Here is a 16059-nt window from a genome sequence, read left to right as displayed (position 1 = left end):
GTGCTAATTAAAGCAATACATTAGAAGCGCCTAGCGCCAGACACGTTCTCTACATTGCTATTGTTGAGTTGACAGCCGAATCACTGACACTGGTCTGTGTTGCCAGACGAGATGGTGATCTCGATCAGTACGGTAATAAAGAATGGTGAAATTTGGTGATTTTTATGATTATTGTTCATTATATACACTGTAGTAAAAAGGACTTTTATTTGCCGCTACATTTGAGCATCCAAACAGCTGGAAGAATACCACGTACACTAGCTCCCACGTCATGTGTCGTGATCATCTACTATGTACTAGGTAAGAAGTATGATGCGTGAACTGTTCGTGTTAAGTGTTGGTCCACTGTGACATCGCACTTCTATCTGAAGATCAGCGTGCTCACACATCATGGAGATCGATCCCCTTGTAGCAGACGACGACTGGTACTATTTTCAACATTGTTTTTTATGAAAGTTACAGGTGACCTTAGGTATTGAAATTTGGCAGAGATCATCTTTGGGTCTTTAATTCTAACATTAAATATGCTGATGTAGCTAAAAAAGTAATTAGGCCTACTAGCTTTTGTATTGGTGCTCACTTAGTATTTGTGTGGACAAAACAACTGCATGGTCTTGTGGAAATGAGTTCTACATCCATTTCTGAACCTTGTGTTTTCATACTTTCCTCCAGATAAGGACGTAGACATGACAGCTCTTCGGGAGTGATGGTGATTTAAAGGACGAACTCGGTGTAGGGGTCATCATTTGGAGAACAAAGACAGATATTGATAGCTCTACAGTCTCTGTCACACGAAGAGGGTGCAGATCACCAGATTGCAAAGTACCAGATGTGGTCATACAACGACTAGCCATTGAATTCAGGGTTGACGAATGCTGGAAACACCGGGCCAACATCAGCGAAGGAGCCTCTGAGATATGGACTTCCATTGCATTAACCCTGCTGTAAGCTATTCTGTTGTTTTCCACAATGATTAATGAAGGGAGACTAGTTTGAAATTGATTTATATTTATTTTACATTCTAGAGTCTTAGTAATTACATAAGAGGCTACATTAAGAGACTGAATGCTTGGTTGGTTTTATTTTGTTTGAAGAAATGATTTTCAAGATACTTCATGGAGCAGTTTTGGAGCTGTCCTTCCCTCTGACAATGAATGTCTTGACAGGTTAGTACTTGTATTTAAGAAAAATGTGTACCGTGTACTTGCCGTATCGACAGAAGTGAAAACCATGTTATGGTCAGTCTTGAGTTGTCTATTTGAAAGTAGAGCTGTTGCTTATGTCAAATATGTATGTTAAATGATTTTGCTCTTCAAGTTTATAATGTAAACTGGAGGAACCTACTATCCTCATGCCATTTGTATTATTCATAAAACCATTAAATTTTACTTATTTGCCCAGGAATTCAACACACACATCACTTCAAGGGGGAAGAGATACTTCAAAAGCTGAGGGAAGGAGTTCTGACTGTTCTGAGGAGACATCTGCACATCAAGATCATTGCAGCATATTTGTTGTTGAAAATGGAAGCAGAAAACTGTACAGCGTAAGTTCAATTATGTAAAATATTATTATTATTCATATATTATTATTATAATTTGAAAATTGGTCTGGAATACCAGTTTCCCATTGTCATGTCTTGTACTACAATGTACATTTCCATCCAATATATAACCATGTAATTTGCCTGTTCATTTGGTTTTGTGTTTTTTTTTTTTTGGTCTTTTCAAGTATAGAGAAAAGCAGACTAAAATTTGCCCCCCCCCCCCCAAAAAAAAAAAAAAAAAAAAAAAGGAAAGAAAGTAGAAGGGACCGGTAAGTGTAACATTGTTAATGAAGTGATGGTTATAGATTTAAAAATAAAGACTGGTATACTTGTATAAAACATGTAAACAGAGTGTACGTACAAGACTCCACGCTGACTTATTTTCGTGGTAGCCCCATCGGGCCACATGTATATTGATTTGATAATAGTCCCAATACTTATGATTTAATCATCACAATGATTAATTAATAAAAAAAGTGGGAGTTGATGTGCCATGAAGTTCAATGGATAATCACATCTTGTATAAATTTTTCTACTAACTGTGCACATTCACACTTAACCTATCTGCATGAAATGTTCATATGTATTAACTGATATCTGGCTCAAGTAGCAATAAATGTACTTGAAACAGTGGTACTGAATAGCAATAGAAATTAATGCCAAGATAAAAAAACATAAAAATAGTTCAGCCCCTTAAAAGATTAAAATGAGGGCCAAATTTTTGATTTTTGCGTCGTAGAATATGATTAACATTTTTCTTGCTTTCTTTTTAAATTCAGATACCAAGTAGTGAGCAAAGGATGTTGTGGCCAAGGCAGTTGCGATGCAGTACCCCACTTTGTGAGACACCACACAAGATGCAAAAGGACATGTAAGTTTATACTCGTAAGTTTATGTGATCTACAACTATTTTTAGCCCTCTTTAGCAGAAAGATTAAGTGACACACATGGTATCTTATTCATCTAGCTTGCAAAAACTTCAACATTTTCAACTTTTCTCAAGAGCTAGTGGACAGAATTAAGCAACCAAACGAGGAGTTGATCATCCTTGTTTAGTTAGGGGGCAAGGACCCAAAGTTTTTCAGATTATGGGCATGACCTCCCCCCCCCCCCCCCCAAAAAAAAAAAAAAAAAAAAAATGGCCTTTACAGGGAAATTGCATCTATTTCTTAATAAACTCATTGTGCAAATATACAGGCAATGTGGGGATTGTGATGTACCTTCTCATAGATGTCTAATAAAGTTGTGTGCAGATTGGCCTGATTCCATGACTTGGGTTCGATGAACGTTAACTTCAACGTAACGTAATGTAACTTAAGTTCCACATGCCAGTTGCGCCGTTCATTTATAATAAACCTATTCTCGTTTTCTTCCATAAGAATGCCAAGTCGTGCTACATGTATTTCGACTGCTATCAGATCTTCATCAGTTATAGTCAACTCTGTGCCAAAGTCAAATTTGTTGAGACTCTAGAAAAAGCTATGACTTACAATGCATTTTTATATTTCAGGAGTATACCTGTATGGCAAGGATCATGGATTCATTGAGTATCGTTTGAAGACCTTGAGGAGCTATGACACCACACATCACCTCAGGCAGAGAGAGAGAGAGAGAGAGTAGTTGCAGCTCTCACCAAGCCCATTGACCGAGCACCATTCCAACGTTAGATTAGAAGCCCAATGAGAAGAGACAGCTACCATCGGTGTGTAGGTCTAAATACCCTTGCTTTTTCCTCTTTTGAGATACAGCATATGCTCCTCTGACGTTGGAACTTACATTCTTGTTGAAGAGTCAGCCTCATCAGGCTCAGCGGTAGTTTAGCATGAAGCTGTTACCAGGATGTACTGCAGCACTTCAACATTAAAAGTAGAACTGGGCTTGCCGACGAAAAGAGTTTGTCAGGGGTGTATCCAGGATTTTTTCTGGGGGGGTCGTAATCACAATTTTTGGACCTTTTGCGAGGGAGCGGACCGACCGAGGGGGGTGTCCCCCCTCCCACGGTAGGGAGTTTTTGAATTTTATATCTTAAAATGGGGCCATTTGGTGCATACAAAAGTGACTTTTTCGGCATACTTAGAAAAGAACCCATTTATGTTAAAACTGGTGATAAAACCTGAGTTGGTCCAGGGGTGTAGCCAGGATTTTTTCTTGGGGGTCGTAATCACAATTTTTGAACCTTCACCTTTGCGAGGGAGCGGAGCGACCAAGCGGGGGAGGGTGTGGGAGGGGGTGTCCCCCTCCCACGGTGGGGAGTTTTGAATTTTATATCTTAAAATGGGGCCATTTGGTGCATACAAAAGTGACTTTTTCGGCATACTTAGAAAAACTCATTTATGTTAAAACTGGTGATAAAACCTGAGTTGGTCACTTACAAGTTTGTCAATCGGTAAGTTGAAAACTGCATTTAAAAAAAGTTGCTGACTAGCTACACCTTCCTATTAAATCCTAGAGTATATAGTAAAAAGTTTTGCGGACCATTTAATACAAGTATTCCAGAGTTGACGATACTCCCAGAGCTAGTCAATCCTGCCTAACTTTGCCTCCAAACGTAGTAAGAAAGTAGAATATGCACTTCAATCTCAATCCAAAAGGACAGGAGTTGAAAACATGAGTATGAATTATAACATTCTCCTTACAGGACAATATAGGTTAGGCCATAATTCAAACGGCCGCGGTTGTCATAGGGTAAGGCGCGAGTAATAAGGCCGGCTGTCAGTGTGTAGTCTAGGCAACTAGTTCGATGAGTTGCTGATGGGAGACAGGAAAATCAATAAACATGGCAGCGCGGCTTAAGCCTAAGAAATAAGTTATGGCAGATTAAAACTAAGTTACGAAATTTACGACGTTTTTGACAATTTGCTAGAACACCACCTGGTCACTTTTTTCCCCTGTTGTATACAGGGTAAAAAGCCCTCGAAAAACATAAATGTCTGTCACAAAAAGTGGACCTTTTAAAAATTTGGGGGGGTCGTACGACCCTCCCAACCCCCCCTTGCATACACTCATGTTTGTTGCATAGAATGTGTGATTGTTAATGTTTTAAATTGTTTATTGTTGTATATACTTGTAACTGAAAATAGTTTTGACTTATATAGTCAAAAAAATCTCCTCTTCATGGCCACATGTTAATCAATACATTCATCTGTGAGGTGTTCCAAGCATATCAAAGAATGTTTGGCCACACACAGCTTGGCATTCCGCATGATACGAATCTTGCTGCGCTCATGATTAAGCACCCCCTTCTCTCCAGGCAATTCTGACTTGCTTTAATAAAACCTTTTTATGGTGTGATATTCAAGAGAGAAAAGTGTTGACAGACACTCGCATGTAATTTTTTTTCTTTCCCTCATTTTTTTTTTTTTTTTTTGGGGGGGGGGGGGGAATGCTACAAATAGCAGCTAAATAGTAGAATCTTCCAATGGTCATCCATGCTGTTGGGATGAAGATCATGTCTCCATGTTGTGATTAAGTTACCACATACCTTTGTCACCCCTTTGATTAGCATTGATGCAGTACAATATGCATGTGCTCAAATTTATTGCATCCATCTTCATTGGAGTAGGGGGAAAAATCTTTTAAAAAAATGAAACAAAATTGATGGGAATCATTGATCCCTAGCGTTACGGGACCCAGAGTTATTTTGTACATTTTCACCTTTATGTAATTGATGTACTGTACTTTGAAAAACTTGTGGGTAGAAGCTCAATTGGTTCAACTTCTTTTTCCACGAAACATCTGCAGCCCATCATTGATAAATCCACGGCATTAGAGTAGATGGAGTTAAATAGATTAGTTCACTAATGTGCCAAGTCAAACTTATGGATAATTCTTCCCTTGATCTCGTAACAAATTATTAAGATAACCTGCAACTGACAATCATATTTTGATATAGAGTGTTAGCAGTGATGTCACAATTGCCCACCATAAGGCTGCGTTCACATAGAAGTATACTATTTGGGTATTTGGGGCTCGTTTTCGAGGCACGCGAATAGCTTGAATCGAACGATAGGATTTCCTAACACCGGTTCACATAAGAGGGCACTATTTGAATGTACCGAATAGCATAGAATAGTATAGCAAAGTGGGAAATGAGCTTGTTCGATTTTCTTGCAGCGTATACCGTCTCTCGTTTATGAAATAAGGACAGTTTTGGTCTGGATTTGCCCTTTAGCAAAAATAAGCATGTAGACTGACATTCTGATGCAGTTTAGAAATTGTTAATAAGATTTGCTGGGATGTAGGAGGAAGAAATCCTCACTGCATGGGATGGCGAGTTGACAGTGCGGGTGATGGTGTACTGGGTGCCCGAATAGCGAATAGCGAATAGCAAATACCGTATACTTCTATGTGAACGCAGCCTAGTGAAGTCAATTGCCTAAACCGACTAGAAATCAAGACTGCATACAAAAGCTGCAGCAATGTTTACTTCAGGGAAACCTAAGGCAAAAGAACACCTTTGTTAGAGAGGCATGCATGAATGAATATTGATCGCCTTTGCTATGGACGCCACCATTTCTATGGAAGCCACCATTATGGTGGCCAACATGACGTCACATGAAATCACTCTATAAGAAATTCAGTTTGCATGCATTAGTTGTTGCTACATCTGGCAAAACTCGAAAGGATTACAAGTGTTCAATATTGTACAATGATGCCTTATTTAGGTGAAGAAGATCAATGATATGATACATGTTGTGTCAACTGTATTGATTGCAATTCTGTTTCCATAAATAGTAGGCCCGGTTGAGGGGGGGGGGGGGCTATGAACCCTCCTTCCCTTTGACATTCCATGCCAAATTTCATGAAGGCATGATTATTTTGGGGGGTTATTGATTGTAATCAATAACATGAATATTTTCATGCTGGATGTGTTGCTGACAAATTTCATTGAAAAGGCAATGAAAAACAAAAAGTAAGAAACAAAGAAATACATGAGTAAATAGAAAAAAAAATAAATACTTCAGAATTTTTTGATGGCACAGTTTTTTCTCTTTCATTTGCTATGGACACTAGAAAGAATATTTACACAAAAAACAAAAAATGTGCCTTTTTGGAACTTTATTTATGGCAAATGGTCTGATTTCATGCTCAAATTAGCATAATTTAGCCAAGGTACTTTTATTTGTTGTTGTTGAAAATCAACATTACCGTTTTATAGATTATGTCACAGGCAATTTGTGTGTGGATTTTGTAATGATCGCACAGTTGATGGCCGAGGTCTGGGGGGTTCCAGGGAGGCCCCCCTCTGGCTCTATCATCTACATAAATACCCCACCTAAAGCCTACTTAAAGTCAAGACCATGCTTCTCTGATCGAGTATGTTTAGGTATTTATACAATGTACTTGTAGAGCATCACTGTGTTACATGACAGAGGATCCAAACTTGATTAACCATGCAGTATTGAAAATTTTTGTATTTTTGTCAATTTTTCGAAGCAATCACAATCCCTAGTACATGTGTAATTGTTTTTGTATTATAATATAGATAATGGTGACTATACTTTGCAAGTCTTTTGTAGCTTATCATTGAACATGCAATAATTATATTCACTTGTAGTCGAAAATTAGACATGTTCAGGAAGGGTACTTGTAAATTTTTTCACTTTTGCACAAACTTCATGAATTTGGCATATTTTCGGGGAAATGTGTGATGTTAATATTTGAAGAGTTTGTTCACAAAAACCGATATGTCCATTTTTGAAGATTTTGAAGTACGGTCTCTGTCATAAAGTACAAAATAATACCTTTTAAATTATATATTGGTCACTACATATAAAGGTACATTTTTGAAGTTATGATCAAAAGAAGCAAACATTTTCTTATTATTCTCTTTATTTTTCTTGACCTTTAATCGCAAATATCTCCATTTGGCACATATGGACTTAGCAGTTTTTGCAAACAAACTCTCCATTTGTAGAGCTTTGGGAATGACAGCTAGAATAGCATATTTACAGGGACCTTGTGATGATTATGGTGACAGTTGTTCTTAAATGATAAAAATATGTGTATAATTATTATTGGCCACATAATTCATGGAAAACCAGATACTCAGCACATGAAGACTGTTTGTAATGGTGTACTGCTCTGCAGTTGAAGTTTAGATATTTCAAGAGGAATATTCCTTTTTTTTTTAAATTTCAGGTGATCCAGTGGACATCACACATTTATTATAGAGAATCAGCTCATTAAAAAAAAAAAAAAAACATAACATGCGTAGCATTAGTACATTATCTTCTTATATCCCCCTCAATGCTACTTAAAGAAAGAATAAATTGATAAGAAAGAATGAAACAACAGCCATTTGGATTACTAGCTTATATTTATTCAGTTTCATGTATTGATCCAGCTCGGGTAAGAATTACTTTCAAAACTGGAACACAAAGTTGGCAATTCACTGGGCTACCAGTGGTGGATCGTTGGCTTCTAAATACATGCATTAATATTAACAAATATCTGTATTATGAACGGTGCTTGCTGTTTTTGTTTGTATTAGTTTGATTGGTATTCATTATTCCAAAAATGGCTCCAGACCACCTAGATTATTCACAAATTCATCACTATATTGTCACTTTTCTTCCAGGGTTGAATAAGTAGTGCACTGAGTGCTGTGATCAATGATGATAGAGATGTGTGCTCATGTAGAGTGTAATTCCGTTTGGGATTGAAAAAAGATTGAAAAAGGATTGAAAAAAAGAGTGAAAAAGGAGTGAAAAACCTCCGGAGTTAAAGAAGAGTGAATACAATAGGAGTGAATTGAGAGTGAGAAAGGAGTGAAAAACGACTGACAAAAGAGTGAAATACCTCAGGAGTGAATTTAGAGTGAGAAAGGAGTGAACATCCGAGCAAAAACATTTCCGTCTTTTTTCACTCTCTTTTGGAGTGAAATTTCTGTTCACTCGAAATTCACTCCACTTCTAGTGATCCTTGACGTCACTACCAAGGGGAGTGAAAATCGAGTGAAAATTCACTCTTTCTTTTTTAGAGAGTACACTACGGTTTCTCTACGCTCAACCTTCGCTGTAGACGACATTGCCACGATATTGCTACGACGCTGCCACGTTTATGCCGCTTTTCCTAGCAGACGAGACGCGCTGCTTCTGCGATCAAGGCGATCGTATTGCGATGTTCGTACGCTTATCAAGACGTCGCTGCAACAGTGATACGATCGAAGCGACAGTGATACGTTTACTCCGGGCTCATGCTACGATCTCAAGCGAATGGGGTATAAAATGGGTTTCATGATTGAATTTCTTCAGGCAGATGTCAGTGTCAAACCAACATGGATATGCAGAATATGGTTTTACCCTTACATCTTATCATTCTGGAACATACCAGTTAGAACCTGATAAGAAATTGCACTATTAGTTAAGTCATCCCTTCAATTAAAAGGGTAAAATGTGTATATCATATCAAAGAACCGTCTTACGAGCAAACTACAAATCGTATCCTACAATGAGACAATTTTTTGAAGATATATTTGAAAGATTACAACTAAATTTACTTTCATTGACATGCGATGGTATATGACAAACAAACAATTTAATAGACAGAGTAGATTCGTACTGAGTGTACGTGGAAAAATGATACGCTTTTCTCCACGTCCACCTTCCTGGTCTGTGCATCATTTTCTTTCGTTTATGGTTGGTTCCTATTACGTAATACTGTAAAAGTGGTAATTTCCATAGGCGATGGGGACCGCTTTCGATGCGCTTGAGTTACGCCTAACGCGTTGCTACTCCGACAGAGTTACGAATGTGGCGCTTTTAATGCGCTCGTGAGGCGATTGTGATACGCTCTAAAACCACGGCGACCTCACTACGGAAGTCTTGGACATGTTCAAAACTTCCGTAGCGAGGTCGCCGACCATGGCCATGGTGGCGACCCCCCGCTCTTCTGAACCGCTCAAGATACGATGGAGAAGATTTAAAGCGATCAAGCCACGATCCGCCGCGCTTTGTCGATTTTTTATGATCGTAGCGGAATCGCCGTCTAGTGAGATGGGGGTATAAGCAAGAGTGCGTGTAGCAAACACAGTATTTGTAACAAAAAGAGATAACTGCAGCTCGATAGAAAATTGGTGGGATTGTTTGATACCATGCTTTAAATCTTCGAACATTCAAAAGATCAGAACCTTACAATGAATCAATTGCAGATAGTAAACTTAAAACATTTTTTTTTCTCAAAATGGACATTTTAGATTGTCTTTATTGAGTATCATGATTTCACAGTCATTTAACAACTTCATTAAAACCTGAAATCTGCTCAAAAATGAACAAAAATTCATTCTATATGAAAAGATACATTGTTCTGAGCTTTCAATCCAGACAGAATCCTCATCATTTTACCTATGACGAAGATTCTGCTAGGATCGAAAGCTCATTCCCGTTTAGCTCTATTCTGCTCTGTAGGCTCGCAAGTAGAGGGCATGTATATTTTCAGCAGTTTCTTTTTTTTTACGCTAGATGCGGTGATTTATTTTATATTTCACTCCGGTGACTGAGAATGATACGTGGAAAATAGTACAGGAGGTACTGCGAACGAAAATAACTGGAGTGGATTATACTCCTTGCTATGTAGCCTATAATGCGATTAAAGGCTCATTCGGATGCATTGGTAAATCGTTTGCACATTATAACAAAATCCCTCATTGTCGGGAGACCATGGATCTGATGAACTGAGATTAGCGAGGAAACAAACATTGTTTAAGAGTATAAATCCTGGAAGTTCTCAAAACTTTGGGCTGATTTGAACCATGTTGCCTACATCGAAAGAATTCGGACAGTTTGTCGCTAAACAGACACATCCAACAAGCAATATCCTTCATTCATTTAAGCATGCAATATCCTTTCGTGAAAATAAGCTTGGTTTGGGGGCAAACTATCCCTGCACTCCTAGAACTCGCTAAATAATAATAGCCGCACTGAAAGGCAGGATATGTCTGCAGTTTTGTAGTAACATTAGACTTTTTGAAGGCGTTTCATATGATCTCCTCTTTGTGTGTGTGTGTGTGTGTTTGTGTGTGTGTGTGTCTGTTTGTTTTCCTTTATTTTGTTCAATGAATAAAACATTTCATGGTGTTCGTGATTGTGCTTTATATAGTTACATTTGTTATCTTCTCAAGGCAGATTCTGTTATAAATGGGCACGTGTCAACTACATCACACATCACATCTGATGTGCCCTAAGGTAGTGTACTCGAGCCATTATTATTCACCCTGTGCATAAACGAACTCGCTCGTGTATAGGGAGGTGGGGCTCGGTCCCCTTATTTTTTCTTTTTCTTTTTTCGCTTAATAGATAGGAATACATATCATGGGGTATGACCACTATTAAGCGCGCCCGGAAATGACACCATAAATACCGGATGGCTTTTTTTTTAGTGGGTTAATGTCCTCGTGTACAGAAGAACAAAGGTCCTAAAAGACTTCCCTGAGGAACGGCACTTTTTTATATCTTGTAACTGAATTTACTATCTGGAATTATTTCAAATTGTTTTCAGTTACCTAAATAACTATTTACTTATCCGAGGCCTTCCCCGTTCCATGCGGTGCGATAATTTGCTAGGTAAAATGTTATGATTAATTGTATCGAAGGAATATAGAAGTCCAAATGTGACCGTGCACCTCAAAACGAACATAAAGTCGCACACACTGATTTTGCCTGAGGACTGAAAATAAGTGAAAAGGGTCAACCTAGCCGAACTTTTTCATATTTTCTGAAAGCGCGGGTTTTCAATTACATTATTCTAAAATTTAGTATCATAAAATGGGCAGGAAAGTGTGTTTTTTAGCAGTTTATCTCGAACATTTTTGGTAGAATAGTGTGATTATGTGTGTCTTTAGAATCCCTTTTTCATTTCTGAAAAACCTTGTCCACACTCTTCACTTTCAACTCTAATAACTTTCAAAAGGATAAAGCTACTGCTTTGAAAGTTGGCAATAATTATAGACAGAATGTGTTAATGAGGCATGCTAAATTTCATATTAATCTAATAATCCCTTCATTGTTGTTACTCTGGTGGTTTACTTCCTGTTTTTTTGTCCCATTCATAGCACAGCCAGCACGGTTTGGTAAAGATTAAACACTGTACTTCAGAGCCTCTTTTCTCAATTCACACTTTTTCTGAGTTTGTGCTTACTTTCCAATATTTAGATAGGTTAGGAGAGTCCATTTGATTTGAGTTATACATCAATTTAAAGCTTAAAGTCTGCTCTTTCAGAATATGGTCTTAACTAAAAATTCATGTCTGGCGACTTTTTGTCTGTTTTGAGGTGCAGAGTCAAAAATGTGACTCTTTACAACAAAAGGATCCTAAAGTTGCTGACGGCTGAGCCAAGAAAATCGAGTTTGAAGTCACATTATCATAATTGGTCAAAACAATCAAATTTCTGATGTTGGCATTGTTTTGTCTATCATCTGCCAAAATTTCGAAGCTAAATGATCAAAGCAAAGGCATGAATTCAGCGTTTTTCTGGGCCATGATTTACCTACTTTCAACGTAACAGAAACGTGTCCGAAGTTTAGATTTAGCGCCGCAGCTAGACTCCGCCCCTAGCAACGAGGGAGTGATCTTATTGGTCAGTGCATGGCATCCTGATCACTGATTGGTCGTGCGTAGACCGCTGGCGCTAAGCTTGAATTAACATCGCAGAGGTCGCTAGGAGCATGCCTTTATTGTCAAGCGGTGAAAACTGTCTCGCCTCCCCTTGATCATGATAGCATTGGAAAGAAAACTTTGAAGGCGTGTTTTTCGAAACTCTGATTTCCTCAAGCACTTGACATGCGCTAATGAAATCATCGATATCTCCTCAATCGAGTATTTTCATGAGTTGTGCTATATATGAAATTAAAGTAGAAGAGTAAGGAAATAATGTCATGCCATTTTCAGAAAATTGTTCTCCTCCAGCTTTCGGATCCTTTTGTTGCAGCGGGTCACAAATAACACTAATTAAATTAGAGTGGTTGTCAATTGCATTAACCACTTTGTCAATTGAATGAAGAACTGCATGAATAGTAATATGTTTGTTTGTTTGTTTGTGGGTTTTTTTTCGAAATCCAAATTGGGAATTGCTAAACATCTTATGCAGAATAAAAAATTCAATAGTTTTAATTAAAATTATTTTTCTAATACTTTAGTCAGAGAAGATAAAGAGATTGGGCAATAACTACTGACATCTTATTTGTCGCCTTTCTTATTTATTTGAATTACTCTAGCCAGTTTCATTTTATCAAGAAACATACTATGAGAAGTTGACGAATCAAAAATATGAGTCAAACGATCTGGAATTATTGAGGATATAACACCTTTAACGCTTAATACAGAAGAAACAATATGTCGGGTATATTTCCATCTCATTCGACAGGTAATTTCGAATGTGTTTGAAAATTACACCTCATTCGAAAGGTAATTTTGTTGTGAGCAAAATTTCTCAGATTCTTCGGAACTGAGAAACTCCATATTTACTAGTGACGTCAGTGTACGGAGAAATGTCACGTGACATTCCAAAGTTGTTCGAGCTAGCTAGCTGCGCTGCGAGCAGTGCAACGCGATGTTGTGTACCGGTATGTGATTTTTCGACGATTATTTTCTAACCAAGTTTCGGTCAAATTTCATTCTTATTTTGGAGGGAAAGTGTTACTTTTCCGGTAGATATTATGTGAGAGGGAGAGAGTGAAGGAGAGAGGGAGAGTGAAAGGGGGAGAGAGAGGGAGAAAGAGGGATTTAGAGGGGGTATTGCTGGTGATCGAAGACCGCAGCAATGTGTATCATGTATCCTTAACACATGTGTATTGAGCAAGTATACTATAAACGGTGCATACACACAGAAATGATCATTTTTAATACACTGGCACTTGCAACTTGGACTGCATGGCTTACGAGCATATCTGAAAACAAAAACGGCTGAAAAGAGAACACAATGCAAAGGCCACCGCGCTCTTCCACACACAATTGAACGCACCGATCTCGAAAAAGTGGTATTTTACGTGATCTTGGAGAGTCGAGAGTTTCCCTGACTGCATGTCGGAGCGTGTATCAACTTTGTAGAAGATAGTTTGCAGTTTCCTGACGTTAGCTAGACTAGCCATCTATGGTTAGGACCTATCCTCCCATAGATTACAGATGAAAATAAAATCGACGAACCAAGCTACAAAAGCGAGAGTGAGAACTCATTCTATCACTTACCACCTTCCTGGTTAGCTTGATCCAAATAGCATAGACTAGAGGTGAATCTAGTTTCCTGCCTATTTATTCCAGTTTGATGTGTCTGATCCTGGCAGCTCATGATTGACAACCAGTGACTGAGTACTTCGCGTGCATTACACACACGTACATCAGGTCACAGCTGTCAGCGCCAACAGACTTGTGCCAACGATGTACACTATGGCTGTAGTGTAGTACCGCAGCAGGGATGTTGCAGTTATCGCTAACATCTCGTCATGTATGAAACCTACCCTGGTTGAAAATGGGTAAGGTCATCAAACTGAGCAGGGCCGGCGCACTGTTTTCAAAAGTGTGGGGGACCACTTCCGGGTTTCATGAGCTAACAAGCAAAAAAAAAAAAAAAAAAAAAAAAAAAAAAAAAAAAAAAAAAAAAAAGGTCTCTCCCGTTCCCGTCCACTTCCGGGTTTCTTCAGCTGACAAGCAACCAAAAAAAAAAAAAGTCCTCAGCTCATTCTCTCCCCTCCCATTTTAGTCCGGGTTGAAAAAAGTGTGGGGGTCCAAAGTGATGACACCTTATGTATTCCTTTGTATGGTGCACAAAAAGTGTGGGGGCCCGACCCTCCACGGCCCCCACGGCTGCGCCGCCCCTGCTAAGAAATAGCAAAAATGGGGTAGCGATTGCTTTTCGAGTTATGATGTCTGGACAAGTTTGAATAAAATCTTCTAATATAAAGTTATGTGATATAATCACTATAATGTAAGAACAAAATCAGCAGCCCACGTTGCATTGATATAATCTATAGTAAGAAGAATTCGTACACTATGTCAAAAGAATATTCAGAGTTCAGTGGCTAGAATCTAGTTATCTTACTGTATTTATTAGGACATCATAATTTCTATCAATTGTCAATCAGTCACTCAGATATCTCATCAGCAGTGACGAAAAAAATCAATCTATTTCTCAATTTGTTTGTTTGTTTTTGATTGTTCCATATTCCACATTTCAACAAATAAATAAACCATAAACATAAGAGTACAAAAGCATGGATGAATTGTCAAGTACAGCATTTAAGACAACTTAACATGTGAAATATGAGGAATCTACATAGCATAGCTTGTAGAGTGTAGATTCCCAGATGCTGATGTGAGATTAGTTCTTACTTGATATTTACAATTGACAATTTGTAAATTGGGTAAATAATTATAAACGTCGAAGAATTAAAAAAAAGAAAAGATAAAGAAAACAATGTCCGCTTCACAAAACTTCTGGAGAGTTGCGTGATCACCCGAGCGAGGAACAAGTCAGATACAGTGTACAATAGCAGAAATACACATATGCACAAGAAGGTCCAGGGTATAATAAGAAATCGCGAGCGAGGCACATGTTACATAGTGGAATGTCGAGGAGGATTGAAGATTAGCTATAAGTATGAATTCAGAAAAAGTAGTTTTTGTTTATGCTTAGATGAATTCAGAAACTGGGATTGCATTATTTCTATATCCAAATCATTCCAAAATTTGGAAATTGATTCAATTCAATTGCCACAATTCGCTCTCCTGCGTGCGGTCCCAGTGCTACCTCTGCTTCAGACTATGGAGATAGATCAGCAGGAAAAAAAAAAAGTGTGGACTTTGATGCTAAGTTTTCCACGGTTGACTGCAGTCATTCAACTCATGATGCTCCACTGTGCCATTCTAAGTACAGTAATGATGTGAAATTTCCACAATAGAATTAGAGAAAAACGTACCAATTTTATGCATTTGCCGGATCTTTCCGAGCGATGTCTAATTCCACACCAAGCTCCGCAGCTGCTATCGGATCGCCATCTTCACCTCCGCCGGCGCCGTCATTTTGATTACCCAGCGGCTGCTGCAGCTCTTCGTTTTCAGCGTCTTCCTCTTCGTTTTCTTCAAATCCCTCTCCTAATTTTTCCTTAATCCTCATCAGAAAATTCCGAATCGTCAGAAGAAGAGTTGTCTCCATCCTCAGGATGATCCTCTTCGACTTCAAACTCCATTACAAAATCAGGTTCGTCATTGTTTAAAGGAGTCAGCTTCGGCCATTTTGCTAAAATTTCTCAAGATTCGAGCAGTAGTTTGTTTACTCAAAAATGCAAAAGTACTATGAACTCTCCTTAAAATGACGTCACTATTAGCACGCGGTGTTTGGCTAGAGTTCGACCAAAGTTCGGAAACTGAGTGCGGGTGCAGTTTGTAAAATGAGTGAAAATCGACTTTGTTTAATCAGTCATCAGCAATGGATGATGAAGAAATAACATTTCTAAGAATAATAAATGAATAATCTCTCAGAAAACATACACAAATGTGGATTTTAAAGGGTTCCGGAAAGG

The 16059-nt window shown here is 38.3% G+C and overlaps 1 long non-coding RNA gene across 1 annotated transcript; it reads left to right on the top strand.

The window, feature by feature from the left end:
- Positions 1 to 787: 787 nt before the first annotated feature.
- LOC139720770 (uncharacterized) lies at positions 788 to 3150 on the top strand. The gene is made up of 4 exons (XR_011710186.1): positions 788 to 944; positions 1402 to 1546; positions 2326 to 2417; positions 3057 to 3150. It is a non-coding gene; the product is annotated as an uncharacterized lncRNA (long non-coding RNA).
- Positions 3151 to 16059: the final 12909 nt, after the last annotated feature.

Source organism: Diadema antillarum, unplaced genomic scaffold, assembly GCF_040938485.1.
Source record: "Diadema antillarum isolate AM-2024a unplaced genomic scaffold, OU_Dant_1.0 scf00000133, whole genome shotgun sequence".
In the NCBI taxonomy this organism is placed as follows: Eukaryota; Metazoa; Echinodermata; class Echinoidea; order Diadematoida; family Diadematidae; genus Diadema; species Diadema antillarum.
This window is presented reverse-complemented; position numbering and strand designations above follow the sequence as displayed.